A 27,500-nucleotide genomic window follows, 5' to 3' on the forward strand; every position below is an offset into this window, starting at 1 on the left:
TGTCTTCTTCCGCGGTAACTTCTTTTTTTTTTCCAACGATTCCAAATTTAAAGTTTAGTTACACAAAAGAGAAGAGGGTTGATGCTGATATTAAAACATCTTTCGCAACCATTCTTCCTAAGAAATGGTCAGTAAGGTTTAAGAACTCAATATCTACATATTTCCTTAACTGCCATGAAATAAAATTGACAGTGATTATATATATATATATATATATATATATATATATATGTGTGTGTATGGGTATGTATGAATGTATGTATGTATCACATGTTTACATAACGTTATGCATCCATTTCAGTATTTACTTCAATAATACGTGAGTAGGGCTGGGTAAAAGGTTATAAAAATATATACGGCAATTAAGCTACACAGAATTTTACGCGTTTAGTCTTATAACTGTGATAATATATATATATATATATATATATATATATATATATATATATATATAACGTACTATAAAAACAAATTCAAGCTCTCAGGCTAGCCGAGAAAAATATATATAGGATTTACAGAATGTGAGAGATTATATATAATAAATTTCACAGCCAAACAACGTCGCAGCCAACAAGAGCCATGACAGTCAACGAATCGGAAGTCCAAGACTCGAGTTTCGCCCTCACTTGGATTCATCAGTTAGACACATCGAGTCTTCGACTTCCGGTTCGTTGACTTTCATGGCTCTTGTTGGCTGCGACGTTGTTTGGCTGTGGAATTTATTATATATATATATATATATATATATATATATATATATATATAAATAAAGATTTTTATGTATGCATAATTTTATAAAACATTTGAATAACACCGACGAATATATTTATGACGTATATATTTATAATGTATATATGATATATATTTATGACATATATATTTATGTATATACTTATGACGTATATACTTAAAACGTATATATGCATATAGTATTGCATGTAGGTGAGAGATTTTGATAGTCAGTGCATATATAAAAGAAAATATGTAGAAGTACATGTGTGTGTGTGTGTGTGTGTGTGTGTGTGTGTGTGTGTGTTCAGGAAAGAAAAGTAAATATCATTTAAATTTATTCCGTGGGAACGAAAGAAGCTGCGATAATCCTCAAGGCCAAATGCCGAGCAGAATTTGCATAAAGGAAGAACGCTTTTGCAAAAAAAGGCGAAGAGGGAAAAGTGCACGATGGTGCACATTAAATGCAACGCATGTGAATGCGATGATTGCATAGAAAATGTTCCAGATCACCTCGTTCCAACACTGATGATGCAACATTCTGATATATCAATGCATATTAGAGGGAGATGAAGAGATGATGTTGACCTATGACTTCGAAGGGATACATTGAAATAATAACTGGCAACATTCGAATGTTTCACTGTTTATATATATATATATTATATATATATATATATATATATATACATATATGTACTAGCAAACCAATAGTTTGATTAATGCAGATTTCGTATTTATTATTATATTATGTTATATTATATTGGACCCAATATATAGTAATGATTTAAAAAGTTTAAAAAAATAAAATGACTCGTGCACCCACGACCGAGAATCGAATCCAAAACATTAAGCTTACGATTTACTTTTTCCTTTGACGGTAATGCCTGAGCTATGAAGACATGTTTGCCGCAAGGCTAAAATTTAAAATATGAACCAATAGCTATTACGTCACGCATGCATATTCCTAATATACTCGTACGACCTTCACCTTGAACATTCCATTTTTTAAAAAATATTTCGCAATTTTGCAGCTATTTCCCCAGCATATATATATATATATATATATATATATATATATATATATATATATATATATATATATATATATATGCTTAAGGTTTTACAATTATTGTCTTGTTTACACGAATATATATGCATTAATGCTTAGTGGGAGCAGATGACCTTTCTTAACAGAAATCTCTACGGTTTTATAAATTTTATTTGTGAGACGAATTAGTTATTGTTTCGGAGATAAAGCGAAACCATTTTCAAGTAAAAAAAAAATGTGTTGGAATCCAGCAAAAAAAGACTGGGGTCATTTTTTTAACTAAGAGGTCACAAGTTTTTTTAAAACAGGTGTCTGCTCTAATGCAAAGAAAGCTTTTGTTCCGTAGATTATGTTCTCAATAGAATTACCTTTTGCATGTGTATAGACTTCTTTCATGTCCGCAAAAAAGGTTAAGAGTGAAAAATAAAGGCAAAACTATCTTGTAAAACAGTGGTTTGACCTGGTAACATTTTACATTATCTGACTATGCAATTGTATTAATGTCTGCGATTTGTTGCTCTGGTGTTTTTTTCTTTAGAAATATCAGTGATGGGACGATACTAATATTTTTCCCGATTCCGATAAAAATACCGATTCCATACTAAATTCCCGATTCCGATACGAATGCCGATTCCGTACTAAATTACCGATTTCGATGCAATTACCGACTCCATAATGAATTCCTTATCCCGATACAATTACCGATTCCATACTAAATTACCGATTCCGATAAAATTACTGGTTCCGCACTAAATTCCCGATTCCGATACAATTACTGATTCTGATACAATTACCGATTCCGTAGTAAATTTCCGATTCCGATACAATTACCGATTTTGATACAATTACCGATTTTGATACAATTACCGATTCCAATTCTTTATAAATCTTTAAATATTCGACGAGTGTTATTAATTCTCGATTACCTTAAAAAACCATGTTGAATACCCAGATATTTTCCCATCGTAAAAATACACTTGTGGGGGGGGGTGATCAATAGATATTAGTTTTACTGATAGCTTTTAATCCATAAATATTCATCATTTTATCATTGCTACGAGGAGAGGGAGATTTTGCTTTAAACAAAATTGATTAAAAAAGAAATATGAATCGTTTTTGGCATCGGAAAACAGCCAAAAAATTTTCCGATTCCGATACCAATTCCGATACTCCCAAATGTTCCGATTTTTTTCTTTTCCGATCCCGATTAATTATCTCAACACTAAGAAGTATACTAGCTAACCCGATCAAGCACTACCCGATAGTGCATTAATTAAAAAATTATTTTGTTTTTCATTTCTTTCAAACTTTTATGGTGATCTAGTCTATTGCGTCATTCCGTGAACCTTTCGGAACACCCTAAATAGTAACGATGGCGGTAACAGAATTTACTTTTTTTACTCATACCATGTTAAATGTTTGTGCAAAATTAAAAAAAATTCCAAGGTCTAGTTATTGAGAAAAGTGCGGACAGATGAACGGAAAAGGGTGAATTTACAGGTTCAACCTCCTTTTGTCGGGGAACCAACAATCAATTTACAAATGATACATTGAAACTGTTTTTTTTTAATGATAGAAATAAAAATTCTAGCAAAATCTGTTGGCAAGATAACTGGGGAAAAGGTTGGATCATTCTATCGCTCCAGTAGGTATCTCAGTGCCAATGCAATCATCTATCTGTATAAGAGCTAGGTACGTCCTAAAATGCAATACTGTTGCCACATCTGGGCAAAATCTGCTCGGCCTGCCTGCTTTCCTGCTGTGATAGAGTTCAAAACCGGCTTCGAAATCTAATAGCGATGCCATTTTCTCTTCATTGCAACCTCTTTATCACAGAAGAGACGTTGCGTGCAAGCCTGTCTCAACTATATTGTTATTTTCATGGCAAGTTCCCGTTTGAGTCCCCACCTATGGTCCTTTCTTACCAAGCTTTCCCCCAAAACACTCGACCAGCTACAACCATTATCAACAATACCCTCCACTCTATTTCTGCCTAAATCTAAACGCAGATTCCACGAGCAAAACTTCTTTCCGAGAACTGGCCGCTTGTAGAACACTGTTCCACTGGCCTGCTTCCCGGCCGACTTGAATATTATAGCCTTCAAGTCCAATGTAAACAAGTTCTTGTTGAGCCGTACTGTTAAATAATTAAAATCCTTCCCAATCTACATTATAAACGGCTACTACACTATCACCTTACATGCATTAACCCTTATCCTCGAGTGGCGTGCGGTTCTTGATAAGTGGTGACTTCACTTGTCAAAAAGAAAAAGGAAAGATAAATATACATGTTTACCTCTTTCTCCTCTTCCATCTCTTACAACAATGCTGCACGAAACATTCCTCGATACAAATAAATCACATGACACAAAACTCTTTAAAAAAAGAAAAGATGTGAAAAAAAAGCTGAAGAACTTTTGGAAATCAAACGTCTCGTGTTATAATGGAACCGTTTGGCAAAGTTAATCTCCCAAATGGTTCAGGTTGGTTTACACTGACGTATTTTTGTAGCGTAATAAAATTCTTTAAACAAGCCGTTCTGACAAGGGGGGGTATCAGTAAAATATGGACCTCCGCGGCGTTTTCTCTTTTAAATTTGATCTGTAGTTGCAGAAAAAAATAATGAACAAATATAAAAAAATTAGAAGATAAAGACATCTTTTGAAATCAGAGGGAAGCGGGCAAGCGTTGAGTTAGTTGGTTGGTAAGTCTGTTTTACGACACTAGGCATTGCCAAACGAATGTAAAAAAAAGAACGCATGATTCCGTGACGTCAGACCGGTGTTAACTCTACGAACTATGGAAAAGCAGAAGCGACTTAATGACTTTTTTAAACCTTTGTTTATCTTCTTCAAACTGCAATTAATAATTAATCATTGTTATAATTTTGTTAGGTTTTAAGATTTACAGTTTAACGATTAATGATATTATAAACGTTTGTATATCAAATATCAAATACGGTCTTACTAAATATGTACGAGTGTTCATATGGTAAACTACCGGCTTCCATACTTTTGTTCAGTAAAAGGAGACAAACAAATATGAGAGTCGTCTATAAAATGTTTAATATTTGTGCAATAATATTTTAAAATCGGTTTTAATTTGGCGATAAAATAGCTAGCAAGAGTCATGTTTATATTAAAACTTAATATTAAAAAAACAATAATTAAACACAATTAATTCAAGATCTATGTTGTAACGGAACATTATGAAATAATGGAATCTTAATCGTTTTAATCTTTTAAAAATTAATTAATTTTTAGGAAGTTTTTTTCTTGATAATTCAACTGATTATAGTATATATTTATTAAAAAACGCTATTTACAAAAAAAAAAACAAAAAAACAACATAATAATAATATTACCTTTATATTCTTTTCTTAATTGCAACTTCCAGGTACGTTTTTGTTCAATACGTGTATTTAAATTAAAAAAAATAAATATTTTTTACTTATTTGAACTGTTATGTTTCATAATAAATAGAAATTTCGATAGATTTAAATATATTTTGTTAAAATTTCGAAAAAAAAAATATGTGGGTGGGGACATGCACTAAAAATTATTTCCTCTCATATATTTTACGGAAACTGGATTTTATATGTAATTTAATTCTAAAATGGATAAGTATTGAAAATTTCACGAAAATCTGACCGTTAGTTGATTTTTGCTAGATTTATTAAGCATAGGTATGTTATTACGTTTGGAATACTTACATGGGAACCTTATTTTAAAGCGGCAATTATGTAAACACGATTTTCGTCTCGCAATTTCATTATTTTCGTACAATGAATAAAAAATTTTAAATATTATTTCTAGTTTATTTTGCCCTTCTTTTAAATGGTACAAAAGTTAATAATATTAACTTATAATAAAGTTACATCGTTTTACATATAGGGGGAGTAATTCTGTGGTGAATTTTGGAGGTGCCTATATAACAAATGAGCCATTTTCGATATTATTTAATACTGAAGTGATGTACCTATTGTAAACGACTTATTGTAAACAATTGGGTACTTATACCGTATAAGAACCGTTCTATCGTCGGAATCGCCCGGGCGGTTTACGGAAAACACCGAAAGGTCCTAAACAAAAGTTTCGTTTTTTTTTTCTTTTCGCCCAAACACTGACTAATGTTTTCAAAGAAAAATACAGTATCTCTGTCAGTGCGAAGTTGGTTGATTGGTTGTTTTTGTTTTCGGCATATCAACCCTTTTCAGGTTATTTAATGCCAAATCCAGTGGGTTTGAAGAAAATTTTTTTAATACAATATATTTGTTATTTTTTTATTTTCAAATCGGTTTCTATTTAACCCATAGTGGGACCCTAACAGGTACTACCACTCTGGGTCAGAGTGGACCTGAGAGCAATGGCAATTAAAGGGTGGCTCCACACTCCCCAAAGCCCGCAAGCTGGAGCCTCACCATCGGATATAGTTTAAGGTCATATCTAGGACCATCCGTGCGAAGTAAATTCTACATGTAAAAAAAAAATCGTCTGTTGGACTGTCTACAGTGCTGCTTCTCAGCTGGCTACAACAGTCATTTTCAAAGCCAATGTAAATAAATTCTTAATGTGTCCTCTTAAATAAATAATACTATCTAAGTTTTACCATTACCAATCACTACGGTGTTGTCTCACCGGACATCTGCCACTATTAAACCTTTATAATCGAGTAGCCTTCGGGTCTTAATAAGCGCTACCTAGTTAAATAAAAATGTGTGACAGAGCAAAGAAAATCCTATTTCGAAATCGGGAGAAGCAAAGCAAAGAAAATACCATTTAAAATGTAAACGTGACAGATTGATCAACAAACAGACTATTAATGAGATGAGTGGACGCAACTAATGTAAGTTGCGTCTATCCAACCCGTGTGTTTCAGATTCTGTTTAAAGCCGATACAACAATGTATTTAAATAATATGATTTTTAAATTGCTGAATGTGCTCTATTTCATTTTTATTACATTTTCTTTACGACCATGTTAATGGAATGGAACATTTTAGACATTATTATTGAAAAGTGAAAACAATTTTTTGGAGCTACAAAACTGCGCATAATAGTTCTTTAAGTGCTGGCATTGCGAACCAAAATGGCGGCTGCAAAGGTACTTTTAATCACTTGACTTGCCCAATAGAACAGAATTATATAAAAAAAAACATTAATTGCATGAGAACATATTGCTTTATAAACCTATTACTGAACGGAAGCTAAGTATTACCATGTTGGTATTGATAAAGTTTACACAACGACGTATTGCTTCACCGAGAGTACGACTAAAACATGTGACCCTTTGGATCACCCAGAGAGCTAGAGTTAGATTGTTTAAATCAGGAAGAAAAAAGTGAGTTTACAAAAAATCAATTTAAATATAACGAAATAATAAAAAAAGACAACATTTAAAATTAGCCCTTCGATAATTATGTTCCCGTAAGCTTACCAAAGTTAAGCGACGTTGAGCCGGTCAGTAATAAAATGGATGACCAGTTGAAGATACTACCAGTTTCCAGTCGGCCTCAATCAATCAGTGCAGATTCAGGAGAGGTGCAGTTAGTGATTGTCAACCTTTCCTTCACTATTACATATATAGGCACCCTTACAGGCAGTATCCATTGTCTCTCAAGACAGAACAGGGACATTATATATATACACATATATAATAAATGAATGACAAAAGTTTATATTCCAAAGTTCATGATGCTGACTATCTTATAATTTATAATTTATTCCTTTAATTCAGTTGACATTTACAATTCTTGACAGTATCTGTTTCGTAGCGCAAAATCAATCACATGAATTAGTGAATCTATTTTGCCCTTAATTTCTACGGAGACCCACTGATCACTACTAATGGTGTCGTTTATTGCTTTCGCACTTTTTGATTAAAGAAGAAAACAAAGAAGACGAATCATACATGATAATCCAAAATAAGTTTTCAAGAATTCTCCTCAAGATGTGATATAATATCCCAAAAGGAAACTCCAAGGGTATTCCAAGGAAATGGACGTTATCCTTTCCAAAAGAAACTTCAAATACACGCCCAAACATTAAACTCTTTAAATGATATATCGTTGTTTTCCAGTGGAAAAAGGTTTCAGGTACATTCCGGTGTTATTCCAAAAGACTGAATTTTTAGGGAAGTGCTAAAGTTATCTCGATTGGTTGGTTAAGGTATTCCTAGGAAATGTTCCTGGAATATTGAATGGATGTGGCATGGTATTCCGAGAGGAAATTCCAAAGTGGAAACCATGCAGTCTGTTGTTGGCAACGGAAATGAATTGTTTGTGCTGTTAATTTTTTGACATGTATGTGAGAGGGAGAAAGATAGAGAGCGAGAGGAAAATAGGAAAAAGAGAGAGCGTAAAAAAAGATAAGGGACCAAACAGAAAGAGAATGAGGGGAGAAAAGGATATCGAGAGGGAGAAAGCGATATATATAAGGCACGAAGAGAGCGGGAATAGATAGAGATTTACGAATAGAGATACTAAGAAAGAGAGAGAGAGAGAGAGAGAGAGACACACACACACACACACACACACACACACACACACCGGAGGCGGGGGAGAGATTGGGAAGAGTAAGATGGAGAGGGGAAAGGCTAATAAAGAGAGTAGACGAGGATAAAGATAGAGGAAGCGGGGAAAAAGGAGATAGAGAAAGAAAGAAAGAGAGAGAGAGAGAGAGAGAGAGAGAGAGAGAAAGCGGTATATCTATAGAGCGATAGAAAAGAAAGAGAGAGGCTATAGTTGAGAAAAAAAGGATTGAGATAGCGAGCGAGAAAGTAAGACACAAGAATAGAGGTAGAGAAGAGATCGGAAGAAAAACGGGATAGAAGAGGAGAGCGAGATAGAGATAGGGGTATCGAAAGAAGGAAAGAGGGGAAGGAACAAAGAAAATGGGAAAATATGAAAGCGACAGTGTAAGAAAGGTATATATATATATATATATATATATATATATATATATATATATGCATACACACATATATGTAATTTAAACAATAATAGATATCTTATCCGCTAAATTAAAAAAAAAATCAACAAATATATAAGAGACTATATATATATATATATATATATATATATATATATATATATATATATAACTACTTCATTTACTCACATAAAATTAATATACAAAAGTATAAATTTATGCGTAAACTTTAAGTATTTTCTTCAAGAGTGCTCAATACATAGGTAGAGCTACTTAGTAATTTATAAAATATATATGGCGATTAAGCTACACTGTGAACTATTACTATATATATATATATATATATATATATATATATATATATATATATATATAAGATTAAATCATATTATTACTATATATATAAGATTAAATTATATTATTACTATATATGTATAAGATTAAATTATATTATTACTATATATATATATAAGATTAAATTATGGCGATTAAGCTACACTGTGAACTATTACTATATATATATAAGATTAAATCATATTATTACTATATATATATATATATATATATATATATATATATATATATATATAAGATTAAATTATATTATTACTATATATATATATAAGATTAAATTATATTATTACTATATATATATAAGATTAAATTAAATTATATTATTACTATATATATATATAAGATTTAATTAAATTATATTATTACTATATATATATAAGATTAAATTATGGCGATTAAGCTACACTGTGTACTATTACTATATATATATATATATAATTAAATCATATTATTACTATATATATATATAAGATTAAATTATATTATTACTATATATATATAAGATTAAATTATATTATTACTATATATATATAAGATTAAATTAAATTATTACTATATATATATATAAGATTAAATTAAATTATATTATTACTATATATATATAAGATTAAATTATGGCGATTAAGCTACACTGTGAATTATTACTATATATATATATATATATATATATATATATATATATATATATATATATATATATATAAAGATTAAATTAAATAGATGAATAAATAAAAAAACGTCTGTAGTAATAGCGATGATAATAAATAAAGAAACCTATGCATTAACCGTTTTTCTGCTTTACAACTGTCCTATTCTCGCATCCATGTTCACTTTACGATATTTCAATATTTTTCTTTTTCTACGTACATTTTTGGTCTCCCTTTTTTGAAAATGAGATGTTATTCTCGAAATATTAAGACCTCCACCATCCCGATTATATCAAACAGTAAGTTCATATTTACTGATTTGTATTGGGATTATCTTGAAAAATAAATCGATATACGAAGTTAAATAAAAAAATATGAAACAAATAGGACCTTCTTTCGATTATTCATTTTTGTTCATAAGTCACGCCAATACAACAGCCCGTTCCATGCATTTCTATAGCCTTCTGATACTCCTCCATACATTCCATAAAAGGATGTACCAATAAAATGTATACACTCTTTAAATGACCATAAAACCAACATTATAAGAAAGAAAAGTTCATACATCAAAATAGTGAACAAATATAAAAACCAGCTAACTATCGAAAGTGTTCAGATTATTGGTCATTGTGATCCATGAACAGCTGAGAACCCTCACTGATTGAACCGAAAACGTTCTAATCAGTTCAATTGGTAGATTGATACATCTTCTTTCAATGGTTGCTTTCAATTATTCATTGTAGCTCGTTTTGTGGTGTGAACCCCGTGTTTAACATGCCCCCTCCCAAAAAGAGAAAAATGCATGGGGGATGGGGAAAATCTTATAAGCGTTGACAGTACTCGCTACTTCCTCTTCGTCCTAACTATCAATTTCGCAGGTTATTATCAAGATATGCTCTTACGTCATGATGATAGTGGGGAAGTGTTCCATCCTGTTGGAAGTACCATTTTTTATTCCTAAAGATTTCTTGACAACGTGGTATAGCGTATTCATATAGCAAGTTGAGATAATTTAAAGAATGTATACATTTTATTGGGATATCCTATATATATATATATATATATATATATATATATATATATATATATATATATAAGAGAGAGAGAGAGGGGGGCGGGAGGGATAGAGAGAGAAGAAAAAAAGATAGATTAAAGAAAGGCAAGGATGTAGGCAGAGTATGCGAAAGAAAGGGAAAAAGATAGAGGGAAAGAGCATTAAGAGTAAAAGAAAGAAGAGGAGTGCAATAAAGAGGGAGAAAGGGGGATATAGAAAGAAAGAACGGAGGAAGAGAGAGAGAGAGAGAGAGTAAGGGAGAGGCGGAGAAACAGTAAGAAAATGGGACGAGAAAGAGAGAGAAAGGGAAGCGGAGGTGACAGATTGAAGATGGAGATGAAAACATATTTATTATGGAACAATCTATCTAGAAATTAAAAACAAAAAAAAAAAATATATATTTCTGAATTGTTAATTCATTTTTGATATAAACGCTCACAAATTTGTCACTACTCCAGAATTTACCACCAAAATTTCAGTGTGAGGGGGGGGGGGATTTTAATTATGAAAAAAATCGGCAAATATCTTTCCTCATTTTTTTTTCTTTTTTTTTTGGGGGGGGGGAGGAGAGAAAATATACTTTTTAATTTGAAAATTTTTTGAACATCGATAACAAGAAGCGCCAAGTATTTTTTTTTAAAGACAGAAGTGACGTCTTTTTATCGACTGCGTCTGACAATAAATACTAATTCCAATTGATAATCTAATTTTAAAAAAAAATGCGAAATTAATTAAAATTTTTCGCCATGACGATGCACGCATATGTGCAGGAATCTCACCTTGGCTTCTGAAATTGCAATGTAATTTTTGATGGCAAATTAAAATTAGCCAATAAATAAATAAATAAATAAATAAATAAGAATGATGATGATAATAATAATATTAATAATGATAATAATGTCAAAGAGAAAAGTAAATTAAAGTGAAGCCTTCAAAGAGAAATTGAATTAATTTTTCATTATTTTCGGTATGATTAATAATTTGCCGACATTTCTAAGAAAATTTCGTTTTGAAGTTAGACCAACGTTGAAGGAGTACAACAATTATCATCGCCAGGTGAATGCGTCTTAATATAAGAATCTGTACGGTTTTATACGAGACTACTCATCATATTCAGGTTATCAGACTTTATCTCTTGTTTTATCTCTCCCTCTCTCTCACACACACACACATATATATATATATATATATATATATATATATATATATATATATATATTAGTGATGGGACGATTCCAAGATTTTTTCCCAATTCCGATAAAATTACCGATTCCGTACTAAATTCTCGACTCCTATACGATAAACGATTCCGATCTTTATCAATATTTAACTATATAACAATAATTAACTATATTTAACTATATAGCAATATTTAACTATATAGCTGTTATTTTTTGCCGATTATCGTGAAAAATACGCGTTAAATGTGCATATATTTTCTCAAAAATAAATCACACTTGTGGGTTGATCTATAATTTTTTGTTTTACCGGTCGTTAAAAATCAATGAATATTATTTGGTTATTACTACTAGCAGTGAAACATTGTTTTAAACAACATTAAATAAAACAGATAATTCAACGAATCGTTTTTGGCATCGGAAAATAGACATAATTTTTTCAGATTCCAATACTGATTCCAATACCGATTCCAATAGTCCAGAATGTTCCGATATTTCCGATTCTCGATACCAATTAAACATCCCAACACTTTATATATGCAACTACCTCAAGCCGCGATCGAACCCCGACCGCCCGTACCACAGGCAAGGCTTCGAACTATTACGCTAATCGGCAGCTACTGTGCAGGTAGTGAATTAACGATGTTTTGACATTGCCCGAATACCTAAGCTCGATTTGTTTACACAAAGAGCATCGCTTAATACGCTAATGGTATATCGTTTATGACTTCCCAATATGCTCAACTCAAGATAAGGAGCATTATATATATGCTTTTAAACATTATCCTCGTTTTTATTTTTATTTTTATTTTTTTATTTTTTTTTATTTCGGACTATTAGTCTCATCTTTATTAGTTGTTGTTATTGGATCTTTTTATTGGTTCACAACGTTTCGGCCAACTTCCTCTGGCCTTCGTCAGGTGGTAACTAATAAAGATGAGACTAATAGTCCGAAATAAAAAAAAAATAAATAAAAATTAACATATAATGCTCATCTCAAAAAAATGAATTCCAATTAAGGAATAATATATATATTATCCTCGTTGTTTAGAAGTTCATAATTTGGGGGCGGGGGTTATGGACATTGCATCTATTAATTTAAAATTTGTGTTTTTGCAGAATCTGGCAATTCTGTTTTTTTCCTTCAACATTTTAAATTTTCTAACATTTTTTAGAAATATTCATTCGTCTCAGAAGAGTTTGTTATTGATCTTTCGCTATCTAAGGAAAAACGTGTAAGGCGTAATATAATGAGGATTCAGGCATCTGCCTTAAAGAAAAAAAAAATAGAAAAACAAAATAAACAAACTAACAAAAATGTATGGATGTGAATTGCTTCCATCTTTTTGTATTTGTAAAGGTAACTAATGCTATGTACTCGACTGACAGCAACCGCTTCTAACACCGAACGTATCCATTTCTTTCTCCGTTAGAGGTTTATCCCAGGAACATGGAACATGAAAGCTTCTGTTCAGTCTCGAAAGACAATGGATAACCCTATAAGGATAGCTCCGCGTGTAATTGTGAGACAAGTGTTACGCAATCCCGACCTCACATCTCCTGAATCTGTACTGTTTGAGTCCAGTGGCAAGGAGAAGTCCAAGACGACTAGAAACAATGCCGAGATAAGCGGAGAGCACAGACAATACCTGGAATCTCCAAATGGTCACCCATTTTAGTACTGACCAGGCTCAACGTTGCTTAACTTCGGACGTCTAACAGGAACCAGTGCGCCAACGTGATCATACCGTGCACCAGAGAGAAAGAGACAGAGACACAGAGAGATAGAGATTAAACCAAGTTTACTTGAAAAAAAAAGTATCCTACACCGAAATCTCAGTAAAAAAAAGAGGAAAAATGATTTTAACCATTTAATAAAATATTTTTTAACATTTGCTTTTCTAAAATGTTAACTTAACCTTGCGAACCAATATTTTCCAAGATGTGACTAAACACACACACATGTATATATTCGTGCATATACATCTTTCAAAGAGGCATATTCTGCATTCTCAGGTGTAGTGTTTTCTTTCTAATTCTCATAAACAATAAATCATTTGCCAGAGCGAGAAATTATGCAGAAACTCTTCCAAGTTGTATACAACTGGAGTTCTGAATATAACGAAAGAACCCGCCCTTATGTACCAGTTCGTAAGTAGATATTTAGATGTCTCTCCAGACTCAGCCGTCCCTAGAGGTTTGCGTTTTTTTTTCCATACACTAACAAGCACGAGCGTCGAGAGACACCGAATCTACTGTCCTATATCTAATATAACGCTTATACAAAAACATTTAAATTCCGATTTTGTTTATGTTATGAAGTGGCGAAGTGCTGTTCGCTAAAACGGGATTGTGGGAATAAATTAAATAAGTGTTACGAGAGAGCCAGACTGTTCTCTTTATGCGTTCATAAGGGTTTGTTTTGTTTTATGTGAGAGCCCTTATCACAATAAACCCCGAGCGAAACCCACAAATGGTGTAGCAAAAGTCCCTTGAGTAAATAAAATTCGGGCTTTAAATATATATATGAAATGTTTGTTTAAAGAACGCCGTCTTTATAGTATTTATTGTTTTTTTTTTTTTTTTTTTTTTTTTTTTGATAAAGTGGAGATATTTTCGAACGATCGGAATAAGTAGCAACTTGTTCGACGCTTTTTATCCTGCGGCTGTATTTCTTATATTTTATGAAGGTAACGAAGGTCAATATAGGCAAGAAGAAAAGTTGGATCATTCCATCGCTCCCGAAAATATCTCATCCCCGACGCAATCGTTTAACTATACGTCTTTAGATGTATTACTGTTTGCACATCTGGTAAGGTGCTGCTCCGAGTACCCTTTCCTGACAGAATGCAAAACCGTCTACGAAATCTAGTGGGTGAGGGTGTTTTCGCCTCCTCACTATCACTTTCTCACAGAAGAGACGTTGCTAGTTTATCTTTGCCCTGTTGTTATTTTTTATGATGGATGCTGGATTAAATTTCAATATATGCCCCTTCCCCCGTTGTAAAAGGTAACAGCAGACACTCTTCTGACTAAAACTGCCAATAATTTCCGTTACCCTCTATCAGTGCTTAAAAAAAAAAACTATAGAAAAATTCCATGAGCAAATTTTCTTTCACAGAACTCTCTATCTTAGGAACACAATACCATAAGGCTGCTTCCCAGCTTACTATAACATGATGGTTTTCAAATCTAATGTAAATAAGTTCTTGTTCAGTCGTCTACTATAATAATCAAACACTACTCAATCCCCAATATCACCGATCATCATGTTGTTATCTGAATCTACCCGACACTTAAAAACCCTTATCCCGAGAGGCCTGCGCACATTGATAAGCGGTAACCAGGTAGGAAAAAAAAAGAAAAGAAAAAAGGAACAGGGTCTATGCCATTTTGGAGGATGGCCTGATATTTTTCGGGCTAGGCTGTTGTCCTGTACAGTTCTAAGAAGTTCACCTTACCAGGCCTTGTCTTCTCACTCTTTGAGAAAAGGGATTAGTTTATTACTAATAGTGTTGAGACAATTAATCAGAATTAGAGTCAAGAATCATGAAAATAAGAACTTTTTTTGGGGGGGTGGGGGGTATCGGAATCGGTATCGGAATCGTAAAAGTTTGTGTCTATTTCCCGATGTTCTCCACCCCCCGACAAAAAAGATTCTTTTAATTGTATTTTTAAACTTAATTTTCCATTGCTGTTACAAATGTTAAAATTACAAATATTTATTGATTTTAAACCATCCGTAAACCTAATGCCGGCAGATCATCCCTCGTGTATATTCTTACGTTTGCGAAAATATATACACATATGACATGGGTTTTGACGGTAATAAAACAAAATAGAAACTAACTTTATAGCTAAATATTTAGAGATTAGAAGAGAATCGAAATCGGTAATTGTTTCTGAATTGGGAATTTTAAATAGAATCGGTAATTGTTTCAGAATTAGAAAGATTATGGGAATAGCCCTATCGCTAATTGCTTATCACCTGCGAGGGGAATGTTGATGGGCTGCCCACGCATTTTTATACGGTCAGAGTTTTCTTTCTCTAGAGTATTGGCTTTTCAAATCTCACTTTCATGACATTGTGTCTAATCGTCATGTAGTGAAAGGAAGCTGAAAAAAAAAAACGGCTCACAATCCAAGAATGTAAGACTTTACAGTCGCCACTTTGATCTTTATAGAGTACTGTGGCATCATGTGACTTCTATTTTCTTGTTTGTATCAGGTTCCAGAAAGAGTTCATTCTCCACACGTGTTTTATATTTCATCCTCCACTGTGAAGAACTTTGATACTGGATCTAGTTGTACCACAAGGAATCTAACAGATTGTCGAACCAGTACTTTAACGTGTTTATGCTCTCACGAGTATCAAAAACTTATTCAACGTTTTCTTGAATGGTTTACGGTTCTGTGAAAGTAGTACAGTTACGGTTAAAAGGCGGTTCGCCAATAACGGCGTTTTGAAGTTGTTGGATTTGTACCTATTTACTATGCCTCCCCACGGGACAGAGTTAGACACCAGGGTCGTTTTTTAACGTGGAGAAAAGGTACAAAAATAAAAATTGTCTCAGTCATGAAGGATTTCTCCTCCGCTGAAAGAGAACAAGAAATGGAAGTGCAGCATCTGGAGAACAGATACTACACTTTGTTGGTTTATTTGCTTCCCCACTGAGCAAATTAGGCACAAGGCCGTTTTTTAATGTGGAGAGAGAGAGGGAGGGGGAGGGAAAGGGGGATCCAGCTCCCGAGAGGTGGGAAATGGGAGCTGGATAGTAACTGTGGTCTGTAGGGTGATCCCTACATTGACCAAGTTCAGATATGTAGGGTTACCCCCACATATGGTTCGGAACTGATACTACACTTTGATCTTGTTTATATATTTTATTGCTTTTGTAAAAATTTTGAAAATACAATTAAGTAAAAAAACAAAAGATTTTTGAACAACAAAATTAGGCACAAGGCCCTACAAGAAATTGGGGAGGGGAAGGGTTCAGGGTCTTTGTGACTAAAGTGATTAAAAAGTAATAAATGTAGACTTTGGAGTCTTACTCTTGACTGGCAACATTTACCAAAATACCTCATTCACTCTATGGATCTTAAACTAACTAATAAATCCCCAGCGTTTAAGAATCACTTTGATCTTGACCAAAAGGCCAAGTAACTCGACTTGGGCCCATTTGTTAGATTTGTAGATACAACCAGATATGAATTCTTTTGAGATCGACAGAAAGATTACCAAGTTCGACGATATATATCTGTAAAAGGTCGGAGGTTAGTTACAGACATTGTGCGAATGCTGATGAGAACGGTAGTGCAATAATCCGAATATTACGGATTTCGGTACACGTTTCAGTCACAGGTATATGATAATAGCTATAATAAGCTCCGCATCCTCAGGACAAAAAAAAAACGTCCGTTAATTACATCTTATACTCAGTCTAAAAAATACATTATCCATTACGCAACGTATAAACTCCAGATTAGAACAGTAGTCGGAATAATATTACCCCCCCCCCGAATTAAAATATAAATATTTACAAAATATCTTCTATGTAGTGAGTTTTTTTTTTTATCTTGGCGGCGAAGGGAGTCACTTTTTAAATAGATAAAAAAAAAAAAAAAAAACTGGTGCCAAGATATGATGATTATGGTAAAAAAAAAAAATACAGTACTTGTACAGTTTAGTCAAGACATAAAAAATGAAAATATCGAAAAAAGGTTATATTGTACGCATCTGTTTTGGACTGAAGATCTCCGAAAACAATTTCATTTAATTTGATCGAGTAGTTTTTTTTACAGCGAAAAAATATGTTCTCATGAGATTTCGCGTTGAAGTCAACCATTGTGAAATTCGCTGAACACGCCACGGGGAGATAACTCCATGTAAAGCGCCGACACTCCCTCCCCATCTTTAATTATAGCTTTTCTTCCTAAAAATCGAACATTTTGCTCGGTATCTTAACAAATTGTTTTTTCGCTGTAAAAAAAAAAAAAAAAAAAAAAAAGACTACTTGATAACATTAGGTGAATTTTTTTTTTCCGGAGAACTTCATTCCATAACGGATACGTGCAATATAACCTTTTTTCGATATTTTCATTTTTTAATGTCTTGACTAAACTGTACAAGTACCAAAAATACTTCAGATTATATCGTGGTTTTAATTCTTCTATGTGTCTCCTCATTCTTTACTCGCGAACCAGAGAAGAATAGCAAGGAGCGTGAGAAAGCCGTTCTCAATAGTCCATCCTTAGTCGCCCCACTCCCTTACACCACATCTCTCTCCCCCTCTCTCTCACTCTCTCTCTCTCTATCTCTCCTTCGCTTTCAAATTATAAAGATGGAATTTGTCATCTCTTATCAAAGACCAACTTTATTCATTGTCGCAGCTAACGCAATTTGCCCATTTAATTCGGCCAATTAGACTGAAATTTGCTGTTGAGGAATTGCGTTTAATGAACCAATTTCCTGTTGTTAAGCAGTATAATGAGAAAAACAAAAGTTTCATTATCGAACAGGAACACAAAAAATCAATTAATATGTTGTCATCGGAAAGGCAGGTGCGACTATTAGCAGTTCTATAAATAATAATAATAATAATAATAATAATGATTTCAATGACTAAGCTCACGCTGAAGTTATGTGTATATAAGCGCACAATATTATGGTGTGTATATGTAAATATATATATATATATATATATATATATGTATACATATATGTATGCATATATATATTTATAAGTGTTTATATACATGTATATATATAAGTATATATGTATATATGCATAGATATACATATGACTATATATACACACAATATGCATATATACATATAAAAATATACATACTAGCCCTACGTTTACCTATAGGGATGAAACGCAGAAGATTCTGTGTAGCTTATCTGATATATATATATTAGCATGGGTGCCTGGCTTTGCCCGGGTGTTTGGAGGTGTATGCTGAGCAAAAAAAAAAAAAAAAAAAACGGTCATTTTTTTTTAATTTGACCCCTATTATAGCCCCTTAACATTTTTTTGGGCTCAAATCAAGTTATTAAGTTAGATCCATGTCCAAGGAACCTATATCTAAAATGTAAAGTGGTTAGACCCAAAATTGTCGGAGGAGTTTCGTAGAGTTCTCAAAGGTCAAATCGTTGAACTTTGACCCGTTAACTGCGAAATTTCTGGCCGAAACCCGATCACATCGATGTTTCCAAATCTCAGTACCCTGTATATCAAATTTCAAGTCTGTTGACTAAAAATTGACAGAGTTATTGCGTAGGGAAATGTACACACACAGACACTTTTACTTTAATATATATATATATATAATTATTCATAAGTTACTGTATCTATTATCTCAATGACTACCGTATACTCATTAACCCTTATTCTCGAGTAGCCCCACGCCTTGATAAAAGATGACTCTTTTGGAAAAGAATCACACTGTTATTCAGTTATACATTTGTATATTTATTGATTTTATTAACTGATTGTGGTTTTTGTTAGTATTTTTAATTGTGAATGTGGTAAAGTGTACTTTAATATATTAGTTACTTTTTAAAATTATTTTTTTAAATTAAAATATTGATAAATTAGTAAAAAAAAAAAACAATATATGAATACATACATAAATAACAGATTAGATTACACTTTATTTTCTCGGATGGGGCTGGCGTCTTCGACAAAAGGTTCTTGGGGAAAGCCAGAGAGCGGAACGATTGAAATGTTTGAAAATTTGCAGCAAGCAAGATAATTCAAATGTAAATAGAAAAAAAAAACTTCATCCTAGAAATGTCAAGTATATAAGCAAAGCAAAAATGATTCGGTTTCCTTCCATGTAAGAGGAGGGAAAGACAGGGTGGGAGGGAGAGAGATGGGGAGAGAGAGAAAAACATAGGTAAAGGATAAAAGAAAGAAAAAGGAATAGACGAAAAAATCGGAAAGAGATTGAAAGAAATAGTGAAGAGTGACAGAAAAAGAGAGAGAGAGAGAGAGAGAGAGAGAGAGAGAGAGAGAGAGAGAGAGAGAGAGAAACAAGAGAGGAACAAAGAGTGAGAGATAGATGGAGTGGAAGAAACAGAGAGAACGAAAGAGAGAGAGATAGAGAGAGAAACGAGATAAAGAAAGAAAAGGGAAGAGGGTGAAATAGAAAGAGCAGGGGTCGACAAAGAAAAAAGAAAGAGAAGAAAATAATAAATAGAGCGATTATAAGAATCAGAGAAGAAAGTGTGTGAGAACACAAAAAAAAAAAAAAAAAAAAAATCAAACACCTAAAAAGAAAATAAATAAAACTGAAACCAAAGTTCTAAGTGCGCGTTTGTACAAACTTATTTTGAAAAACTATTTGAAAGCATACAATTATGATAACGACAAGAAATTTACATACGTATACACACGTGAGGGAGAGAGAGAGCCGGAGAGAAAGAGAGAGGAAGAGAGAGAGATAGAGAAAGAGAGAGAGTAACGGAGAGAGTAAGACGGGAGAAAGTTGAAATGTTATCTGTGTTAGTGTGTTCTTTGACGGCACTTTTCAGTTGCCGTCAGGGCGAATGAAGTACCGTAATAATGACATTGTAAAGATGTCGATGTAAATTGCCAACGACAAGTCCAGCCGTCAGCTCTCGCCGCCCTTCGCCGCTTCCCTTGCATACAAAACGCACAAAGTCACGGACATAGACACACATACCACACACGCACAAACATCTATTGGGTACATTACGGTTGTTTATTCCTTAATTCTCACCGCCCTTCACCTTTCGCTACAAACGCACAAATTTACGGATATACACAAATACCACACACAACCCTCAATTACCTATTGCTTACATTACAACTGTTTATTCCTTTTCGCTTTTTAGTTTTACTTTGATCATCCATTCTACCAGGGCTGTTAATACCAGCCGAGAATAAGTCTTCGACAATCAGTCTGACTTTGGCATTGTTGCACATAACATTATACATAACAACATTATACAAAACAACATTATTGTTGGGGACGCACCCCTATTACCAGGAATAATGAACTAGTCCATGACGTCACTTCCGCGAAACGAAGCGGTTTACGAGAGAGTAGGTGACAGACACTCAAGGCAGATGGTCGTCCACAACTAGTCCTGCCATGAGCCAAGATATTGTTCAATTCCCACTTAAGGGGGCGGTTCATCAAGAATTTGTTTATGCTAGACCAAATTCTAGGCAGCTAGAAAACAAGCAAACGGAAGAGAGTTTCGCAGCCGTGCAGTTCTAAGAAAGAAGCTTTGTTCATGGAATCTACGTTTTGGTTTAGACACAGATAAAGAAGGGGGGGGGGAAATTATTGACACTGGTTTCAGCTAGACGTGTGTTTTTCGCGAAAGTTTGGCAGGAGGTGACTATAGATTGGAGATTCTATTTAAGATTAATTTCTTAGGGTGTAACCAGTTAGTTCCTTTGTCATTTCTTTGTCATCGATAGCTTTCTTCCTGGAAGTTAAAATGAAGAATATCTCTTATATTCAGATAGATATACACCAAATATAAAGGATACATAGTTGCAATTATCAGGAGTACAAATCGTGTTTATTAATGTTATGTGTAGTTGCTGTGGTGTTAGTGGTTAAATAAATGACGAGAAAGACACAATAACAATGAAATAAAATGCATAAAAGTAGGAATTATCCTCTTTCTTCTGGAGAACATTTATTGACGATTGCCTGTAAAGCCACTACAGTCAAATTTCAACGTTTTTTTTTTCGATATGGTTGTAATATATTCCCCATTGATCCCTCTGTCACGTTAGATTGACTTTATGTCAAATCTTGCTGCAAATAGGAGACAGGTGCCCTCTTTTACATACATTTATCCAAAACAGCAGCGCAGTTTAATGTTGTATTTACATATCGCCTCTTGATTGAACAAGACCTAAGATCAGCAGTTTCTTTCGACCAATAGAAGTGCATGAATTATTCAGTGCCCAAATCTTGCATATGCTATAAAACCCTACCACACCGCTTTCTTTTTTTCTTTCTTTTCTTTTCTTTGTTTATTTCAGAGACAATAGACGTGCGCTCGATACAATCCTGTACATACCTTTTTAAACGGAGATACCCTTTAGGGTGAAAAGCCTTTAACAAACATGATGAGTGGTATTCACAAATTGCAGTACAGCCAGCGAAGTATAAACTGACGCAGATCAACGAACGTACATGTACGCAGTTCCTGGGCGCACACACTCTTTCACTAATAAAACAAAGGTACGCTAATAAACACTCTCAAACGTACACGACACCAGCCGAAAGAAACATATGTACTTAATTTCTTCTTGGTAATAAACACCTAGATTTCTCCGAGAAAATTTCAAGTGCTCTGAACTCTCATTTTTTATGAATCCGTCATTGTTATTGTTTTAAAAAGATTATCGAAGGGAATGAAGTCATTTTGTATTGATCAACTTTGTTATTTATTTCTTCGGATAATGTCCTATCCTCAATACATCTCTTCCACATCACCTATTACATAAGAGAAGGGACCTTATGTCAATAGCGAGTGACTAAGTTTGTGTGGATTTTGAAAAGAGTCGTACTAAGTACATGTCATGATGCCACGAAATTTGCCAACAAAATCATAGGTGGGTAACCTGTAAGGCGAAAACACAAAGCCACAGGCCAAACGGGTTAGACACAGCAGGGCAGATGAGGAGTAAAGTAATGGCGTCACGTTTTGAGAAAACATAAAAGAGTCTGCCAATCGAAGCCAAACTGAAGAGATCGGATAATGCGAGTTTGCCAGAAGTTGCGCGAAGCGGTTAACCAATGGTGCTGAATGGAAACTTTGATTATCGCCACGAACGAAATCACCGACCAAAGATCTCTGTTCACATGTCATCCATCTGAATTTTATTTTACAAGAAAGTCACCACTTATCAAGGCCCGAAGGCCACTCGGGGATAAAAGTTAATGAATGTAAGGTGATAGTGTAGTAATCGTTAATGGGCCAAGTTTGATTATTTAAGGGGACGGTTCAACAAGAATTTGTTTACATTAAATTTGCAGGCTACCATACTGTAGTCGGCCGGGAAGCAGGCCAATGGAACAGTGTTCCTCAGGTGGACAGTTCTGAGAAGGAAGCTGTGTTCGAGGACTCTGCGTTTAGATTTAAGAACAGAAAATGTGGGGAGGGGGAACTGTTGACAGTAGTTGTAGCTAGTCGAGCGTTTCTGTAAGAGTTTAGAAGGAGGAGCAATAGATTGGAGCTCAGACGAGCACTTGCCATGAAAATAACGAGCGAGCATAAACAGGCTCACAACGTCTGTTTTTTGAGAAAGAGAATGCAGGAAAGAAAAAAAATGAATATCACCTACTAGATTTCTAAGCCGGTTTTGAACTCTATGAATACAGCATATGGCGCGCATAGCAACTCTTGCCCAGTTAAGAACACAAGTTAAATAATTAATTAATAAGAAAACTGTAGTTTATTGATCTCCTGTATGAATCAATTTTATCCAGAAATAAAACCTTAGAAACTCTCAGTGAATGTCTTTGTATTTCTTTCTGCGTGAAAAGAAGTGCTATTGGTCTTGCACTACTTATGGCGAATATGTAAAAGATAAACAATAAAAATAATTCATTTTGTATTAAAAACGTTACAGTGAAATACAACCTTGATGAGTCTATATTTATATTCATCTTATTAATTATCTTCCGGTTTTAGAATGTAGGTCGCAGGTGAGAATAGCGGACGAAGCGACCAACAAATTGTAGGCTTTAGTCGAACCGATTTATAGCGTAAGAAGTAGCAACAACGGTATTATCGATGGAGGAGAAAAATCAATAATTGCAACCAAGTACTTGCCGAAGTGCATTATAAAATATGGTACCACAATTCACACTAATTCTTTTATCACAACTGACGACAAGATTGAAGGTAAATTAAGCCTGACCGCCATTAAATAGAAACCCAAAACAAACAAAACAACAGAAAACGACAAGAAAAATGTATTTTTCGTTAAGAAGACAAAAAGAGACAATTTTCTGTTTTTTTTTTGTTCGCCATTCATTTAATTATACAAACAACAAACTAATTATAAAAGAGCGAGAACAGACAATCTTAAGATACGTCTGTTCAATCTACGTATTCCAAGCGTGACAGGCCAACAAGAATGGTTTTACACAAGCCTGACAAACCAAAGAAATGACAATGTTTGGAGCTCAAGCGTGACAGAGCGATGAAAATGTTGCTTAAACTTAATGTTATTCATCCTCCTCCCACAATGGGATGATGTGACACAAGAGTGGAAAAGTGGAATTTGTAGAACCAGAGCCCTAGAAGATGAACACTTTGATTTGCAAGAAAAAAGGGAAATAAATAAATGAAAATATACCTACATGATAAACTTACCCCTTCTCAAAGGGAGAAGGCAAATGGTAACCCCAATGTAAAAAAAGGGTATATATATATATATATATATATATATATATATATATATATATATATACAGTGATGATCATATTTATTGGCACGGTAAAATAAAAGTTAAATTTTGTCTAATAAATTCTAAAAACGGGATTAAATTAAAGAAAATAACAAAGTATATTATGTATTTTTAACTGGCCTTTCCGATGCAGCAATCGGATTTTAGAAAAAATAAATAACAAAGGAACAACAAACATAATTGCAAAAAACCCTTGTTCAAGGGCCATTCGAGGATAATAATTAATGATTGTCAGATGGGTGGTGAGAACAAAACACTGTGGTGATTGGTATTGATCTAATACTTTTGGCAGAATCCGATCATATAAGAGAACGGTTCAACAGAACTTAGGATTTGAAACTGACGGTATCGATTTACTGATCTTCTATAATATATATATATATATATATATATACTAGCATGGGTGCCCGGCGTTGTCCGGGTGTTTGGAGGTGTATAGTGAGCAAAAAAAAAATGGTCAATTTTTTAAAACTTTGATCCCTATTATCACCCCTTAAAATTTATTCTTTCGAGCTCAAATCAAGTTATTAAGTTAGATCCATGTCCAAGGAATCTATATTACGAATTTCAAGTATTTAGACCCAAAATTGTCAGAGGAGTTTGGTAGAGTTCTCAAATGTCAAATAGTTGAACTTTGACCCCTTAATCGTCAAATGTCTGGTAGAAAACCGATCACATAGATTTTCCCAAATCTCAGTACCCTGTATATCAAATTTCGAGTCTGTAGACTAAAAATTGACAGAGTTATTTCGTAGGGAAATGTACACAGATACAGAGACACGTTCTCTTGTATATATATATATATATATATATATATATATATATATATATATATATATATATATATATATATATATATATATATATATTAGTAATGGGTGCCCAGCGTTGCTCGGGTGTTTGAAGGTGTATGCTGAGCAAAAAAAAAAAAAAAAAAAAAAAAAACGGTAATTTTTTTTTAACTTTCACCCCTATTATGACCCCTTAATATTTATTGTTTTGGGCTCAAATCAAGATATTAAGTTAGATCCGTGTCCAAGGAACCAATATCTAAAATGTAAAGTGTTTAGACCCAAAAGGAGTTTCGTAGAGTTCTTAAAGGTCAAATCGTTGAACTTTGACCCGTTAACTGCGAAATTTCTGGCCGTAACCCGATCACATCGATTATCCCAAATCTAAGTACCTTGTATATCAAATTTCGAGTCTGTAGACTAAAAATTGACAGAGTTATTGTGAAGGAAAATGTACTCAGAAACACAGACACGTTCACTTTTATAGATATACTAGCATGGGTGCCCGGCTTTGCTCAGGTATTTGGAGATGTATTTTGAGCAACAAAAAAAAAGTGGTCGATTTTTTAAACTTTGACCCCTATTATGACTGCTTAAAATTTATTATTTTGGGCTCAAATCGAGATATTAAGTTAGATCCATGCCCAAGGAACCTATATTTAAAATGTAAAGTGTTTAAACCCAAAATTGTCGGAGGAGTTTGGTAGAGTTCTCAAAGGTAAAAACGTTTAAATTTGACCCGTTAACAGCCAAATTTCTGGCCAAAACCCGATCATATCGAATTTCCCAAATCTCAGTACCCTGTATTTCAAATTTCGATTCTGTAGACTAAAAATTGACAGAGTTATTGCGTAGGGAAATGTACACAGACACAGGGACACGTTCACTTTATATATATATATATATATATATATATATATATATATATATATATATATATATATATATATAAAGTGAACGTGTCTGTGTCTAGCACTATATGCAAATAAACATCCAAAACTGATGGGTCAGGGAAATATATTTATTAAACTGTATTCTTTGTTTTGCATACAATAAAAATTCTATATTTGAAATTTAACCTTTTCATATCATAAAATTTAAATTCCTAAATTATGCTATATATATATATATATATATATATATATATATATATATATATATATATATATATATATATATATATATATATATATATATATTAGAGGGAATCAGACCTGGAGTCTAAAGAGCAGAGTTTATTTTAATGTATTAGTAAATGTATTAATACTTTTAAAAGAAAACAGTGTCCATTGTACTTGAGATATATAATAAGCTCAATAGGTATAGGTATTGCCAATTTCAATGAAATGAACATCGTTTCCGAAACGATCGTACAATCGAGTTAATTTTGTTTGTTTTTCCTTTTGAAATTGGTTTTTAATTCACAATTATGAATTGTTTTACTCTTTCTCTCTCTCTCTCTCTCTCTCTCTCTCTCTCTCTCTATATATATATATATATATATATATATATATATATATGAATATATATATATATATATATATATATATATATATGAGTGTGTGTGTGTGTATGTATGTGGGTGTGTGTCATCGTGCATGTTTGTTTATTCTTTAAGGAAAACGCATTTGCAGCTAGACGTTTTTAAATACGTTCATAACAGCAACTTGAAGTAAGAAAAGAAAAGAAAAAATAAACGACGATGTATGTCATAGCCCCCTCCCCCTAAATAAAATAAATAGATGAAAATAAATAATAAAATAACTAAATAAATGTAACAAATACAGTCTGAAGTTATTGTTCCCGGACAGCACCGAGTTTTTGCGCTGGTATTATACAACATGGCTAACGGTATTTTCACTTAAAGCTGCAAAGAAGCACGGAATGTGACACAAGGACGTTTGTACAATGTGGGTAATCCAGCTCCACCCGCACCTTCAAGGGGTACTCTGAAAGGTTACAAAAATATAGCTTCCACCCCAGTTTCCTCGAAGATGGCGGGAATACTCTACTTTAGCCAGAGACGCTTAGATCGGTTAATGTTAATTTACTGGCTCTTGTTTCTACATCAAATAACTACAAACCTCCTTACCCCAAAGGCAGTTAGGCGGACGCGGACGAGTAGAACATTATTTTACTGCGTATTTTGTAAAAGTCAACACAAGTACCTTTAAGACAAGAACACACACACACACACACACACACACACACACACACACACACACACACACACACACACACACACACACACGCGCCTCTCGTCAATTATTCGACCTCGCCCTAAATAAAGAAGGT

This window comes from Euprymna scolopes, chromosome 28, assembly GCF_053919585.1.
Source record: "Euprymna scolopes isolate OS-2025 chromosome 28, ASM5391958v1, whole genome shotgun sequence".
In the NCBI taxonomy this organism is placed as follows: domain Eukaryota; kingdom Metazoa; phylum Mollusca; class Cephalopoda; order Sepiida; family Sepiolidae; genus Euprymna; species Euprymna scolopes.